This window comes from Argentina silus (genome assembly GCF_951799395.1).
Source record: "Argentina silus genome assembly, chromosome: 7".
Lineage (NCBI taxonomy): Eukaryota > Metazoa > Chordata > Actinopteri > Argentiniformes > Argentinidae > Argentina > Argentina silus.
The window spans coordinates 18530947-18535946 of record NC_139661.1 but is presented as its reverse complement, the minus strand read 5'-3'; the positions used below and the strand labels follow the sequence as shown (position 1 = coordinate 18535946).

General features: G+C 44.2%; 1 protein-coding gene across 1 annotated transcript in view; it reads left to right on the top strand.

The window, feature by feature from the left end:
- The window catches only part of ksr2 (kinase suppressor of ras 2), a gene marked incomplete at both ends in the record, with an annotated part of 56195 nt that overhangs the window by 33168 nt on the left and 18027 nt on the right, over nt 1-5000 (top strand). The gene's annotated exons all lie outside the window — the stretch shown is intronic.

Sequence of the window (5000 nt, the reverse complement as noted above, 5' to 3'; positions counted from 1 at the left end):
CATTGTTGCATTACTGAGATGCGTCCCCTTCAAATAATCTATTGCAAGAAAAGCGGGAGAACGTGTGTGTGTGTGTGTGTGTGTGTGTGTGCACTTGTTTGTGTGTGCATGAGAGAGTGAGTGAGAAAGACAATGATGATAATGTCCCTGCATGATTGAGGCTGATAAGCTCCTTGTCATGTTTAATTCAACACGAGTTGATAAAAAGTCAAGTGGTTTTGGTAATCTAATATCTCCCCATTTCTCTCAGTAATTACTCTCTTTGTTATCTGAATGTCAAATAAATACAAATAGGAATCATAACTTTAACAGTTTCTGTTGTTTGTTTCGATGCTGAGGCTGTCTTCAGAACTGTAGTGGAGGTATAACTTCAATCCTTCAGGATTATAAATGGTGATTACTAGGGCTGTCAATCCATTAAAACAAAGTGTTGATTAATTGTGTCCTATTAGCTGATTAATCTACAGATGAATCCAATGTGGACATGTGATATCTTTCGCATTATTCACCTTGCTCTTGTCAGAGAATTTGTAAACATTTCTAGACAACAAACCCAGAAGTGTTCCTTTAACAGTGAGTGGGGGAGTAATAGGGTACAGTACTTTACAAGTTAACAATGAAATGATGGAAAATCATCATTAACCACCTCAAGCAAATCTAGCAGAGATTCAGGGTCACGTTTAACAGGCACGAAATGGGAGGAAATGTCTTGAAACAAAAGACAAAACTACCTGTGCTTTTCAACTCTCATTTCCATCTTCCAAATTGTTTTCTATTTGTTAGAAATTGTTTTCTATTTGTTAACCCAAACTCAGGGGTCTGCTCGTGGGCCATGTCATCACTGCTGTTCATATGTAAAAGCCCTGTTGGCATGGGAATAACCAACCGCCTCTGATATGTGTATCAAAGATGCAGGACCCAACAGGGGTGGCTGAGGCGGCCAGCGGCTGCCTGCTCAGAATGAGTCAGAACATAGGCTGAACGGTTGATGCCCTCTCCTATTTTTCGCTTGCGATCCAAAAAAGAGAGGCTTGGGTCTTTGAGGTTGTATTTGTATTTGAGGTGGCTAGGTTATTTAGCTGCTCTCATGGAGGCAGTTGCACCTATTATGTGTGAGACTGTTTTGCAGTGTACTGGTGTATAATAGATGTGTGTGGTTACGTAACTCCAAATAGTCGGTTCTGTCTCGGTGTTTCTGAACATTTCTGTGTTTCTGAACATTTCACTTTGAGACTGAAATGTTTGTTTGGTGGACCGATTGAATTGGTGACCACAGGGGAACAGTTTTAGCACTTTATTTTGCAGTCCTGCTGGAACTGATATTTTCTGGGAAATAATTTAGTAGCAATGGATACTTATTCACTCAACGCAATTCAGCACAACATGAACAACAAACCCAGTGGTGCTTGTTATCATGAATTATAAACAAACAATCGTTTTGTATCATTTTACCAAGTTATTTCTACATCAATACCTGGGAAATTCTGTATGGTTAAACAAAGGTATTTTTTTTGGGGGGGGGAGGAGCATACCACACACAGCTGCTCTGCTAGCTTTGATGCCTGGCTGGCTGTGCTGCTTTTTTGCCGTCATTTGTGAGCAGACCAGCCTTCCCCTAGTGAGGCCGTGTGTCCACTTGGAGCCCTGCTCCGCTCTGCTCTGCTCTGCTCTGCTCCTTGCCTGCGGACACAGCAGACACCTGCTGGGCTGAAGGAGCTGTTGCCAGGTAAACGCAGGCACCAGGCTCCTTTTGCACACATGCGCGCGCACGCACACACACACACACACACTCACACACACCTGTCTCAGATTCAGCTCCACGAAACCAGGCCAGTCTCCCCATTTCTCACAAATGAGATGCGTTTGGTGCCATCAGCTATAGGCATGGTCTGTTCTGTCCTGCAGTCCCACTCTCGCTGCCATGTTGTTCAACTGCCATATCTTCAGACACTCACAAAACAAGTAGTGGGGGGTGGGGCATTTGTTTCATAGGAGATAATTGCTGTTGTTTTTATGTGCTGTTTTAATGATCATAATGATGGGCAACAAAAAGTAGGAGGGCCCTCCTCTAATCGCTGAGCGGAGGGAGGGTGTTCTCATCAAAGATGACAGAATGATATTCTGCCAAAAGGTTGAACTGCGTTGAGTGGTTGTCATAGAAACAGTGCCAGCAACAAGGCTTTGTCTCGGTTTGACTGTGGAGTTTATTTCACACCGAGAACTGACAGTTACATTTTCTTCTGTTATTTAGAACAAACAGCTTAGTGGGTCTTACCACGGTGAAATACGACAAACATGGATACCTGGAGCTAAACCCTCATGCTATTTAAAGCAAAACAAACTCCATTCTCTGCACGACTGCATAGCACATCAGTTGTAATATCAACAAGAATTACATTGCATCAAATTTGATGGTGTCCCACACAAAATGATATTAGACCATTGTCAGAGCCAAACACATAGAGTGATGTCCTCCGTCTCTCCAATCTCCCTCTGTGGCCTATCTGTCAAGAGGGGGGGGGGGGGATCAGTGAGAGGAGAGGGACGGGAAGGAGCCTCCTCCATTACTCTTTCTTAATCTGAAGAGATACATCAGAAAGGATGGAGGACACTGTTGTCTGGCGCCTTTGGGGTTACTCAGACCTCTGAGACTCATTCATTCATTACACGAACACACACACACACACACACACACACACACACACACACACTCGTGTTTGATACCATTCCTCCTTCCATTCCATGCATTACAATGAGCTCGTCTTCCAATTTCTGCCTCTATCGGCCTCCCCTGACATACACACAGGCACATTGCGGGGATGTGTGTGTACTGTATGTGTTGTGTAAGGGTTGTGTACAATACAGTATGTGTGTGTGTGTGTGTGTGGGTGGGGGGGGGGGGGGGGAGAGATAGATAGAAACAGTAAAACAGTCTGTATTTTGAATTTGACCTTTGCACGACAAACAACCGGTACGAGACGGTGGCTGGACGTCTGTCCAAACAGCCCGCCAGTAAACAGATGATGTCAGTTCCTCTCCAGTATTGAGTTATCAGGCTGATTGAGCGTAATTGAGCGATGTATTGGACTGTGGAGCAGAGTGCAGACAGACAGACAGACAGACAAACAGTTAGCCCCAGGAGGGGAGCAGGGACAAGGAAATGCTGTGGTGCTGTTGCGGCTACGTAATCAGCTCTATCATCAGTCATTGATGGCCACTACGGTGGCGGGCAATGTGATACGGTTATGAACTGTAACATCACCATGTATTACACTATCTCTTGGTTATTATAGAGTAGACTCATTTGCCATGGATTATAGACTCTGTGTTTTTTTTTGCTAGGATGTTGTTTCAAGCGGGTACAGCTTCTTTGTGCATCTGTCTGGTTACAGATGATTAACAGTTGGAGATCAGGTATAGGGGACACAAACAGGAAGACCATGACACGTGAATGCAGATCTCAAACTATAATTCCTGGAAGGGCAGAATGCGTGCTTGCCTGCCGTTAAGGGTGAAGATCTGTGAAATCCAAGACAGGTCTGCTGTATGTATGCACAAGAACCAAGTATCTCCCTCTTTCTCTCTCTCTCTTTCTCTCTCTCTGTGTCACTGTCCTTCTCCATTGTTGAAGCTTTCATTCTCTTCCTCTCACTCTTTTCACTTCCTCTCTCTCTCTCTCTCTCTCTCTCTCTCTTACTCACCCAAACAGGTTTACTGCATATATCCTCTGTCAGTATAGTCACTAGCGTACTACGCTGTTTCGATGTGGGTGGCAGAGAGGAGTAGAATGAATGAGGCTACCGCTCATCAGCGCTCAATCAGCGCTCATCAGCGATCAATCAGTGCTCTCACTAATGGCCCAAGCGAAGGGTCTCTGTTGGAAAGACCTTTTGAAGTAAGAGTGTCCCTGTGTGCTCAGGCCTACAATGGAACATCCACGCACTCATAATAGCACCTACATTATCTGTGCCTGTACACATGTTTGTGTAGCATGTATACATGTACAGCACATACAGGCGGGTTAAGGTCATTGTTGTATTATCGTAAACAAGCCTGTTAGCGGTTGATGGAATGAATGCTCTTTGGAAATTGTCTCTCGAAGACAGTCTCAGGGTGCCACGCACACTCCACACTTGAGAGTCTGTCAAGCATACCTTGTTCAAAGGTTACTGAGCAATCAGAAGTGGGTGGGCTGTTGATGTTCAAAATGATACGACTGACTGGTTGTAGCACCAATCAGATATCACAAGGGAAGACACCGTTTCTTTTTTTTTTTAAATATGTTTTTAGGACATTTCTGCTTTTATTGGGATAGAGACAGTAGAGGTTGACAGGAAGGATGGGTGAGAGAGAGGAGGGATGACATGCAAGATATGTCGAGCCAGGAACCTTGCGATTATGTGGTAAGCGCATTAGTGTGCTATGCCACTAAGCACCCCTGTCAAGCATACCTTGTTCAAAGGTTACTGAGCAGTCAGAAGTGGGTGGGCTGTTGATGTTGCGTTACTAGCCAATTAACATCCACTGTTTAATGTTGAAGTGTGACTTTGAAGTGTGATGCAGTTGATTGGTGAAGATCACATGTTACTATATCAAGCACGACATTCATATTCATGTGTACTGTGTGTATACAGTATGTGCATATATAATGATTTATTCACAGGACAAAATAGCTAAACCAGTTGTTTGTTACAAGTCGTTGCTGAAATGTCACTCTTTTTTCTCTGTGCTATTCAATAGAGGGCCATTCAATACAAGGGCACTTGTTGATATTTACTTGGTATTTAATGTACCCACCGCTGTTCAATGGCTTGAATGTTTTGTTTGATCCAGTATCTAACTAATGATCCTTTTATTCTCATCCATCCATCCCTTTGCTCCTCCACCCATCCATCCATCCATCCATCCCCCTCTCTCTCCATCCATCCATCTATCCATCCATCCCTCCCTCTCCTCCTCCACCCATCCATCCATCCATCCCCCTCTCTCTCCATCCATCC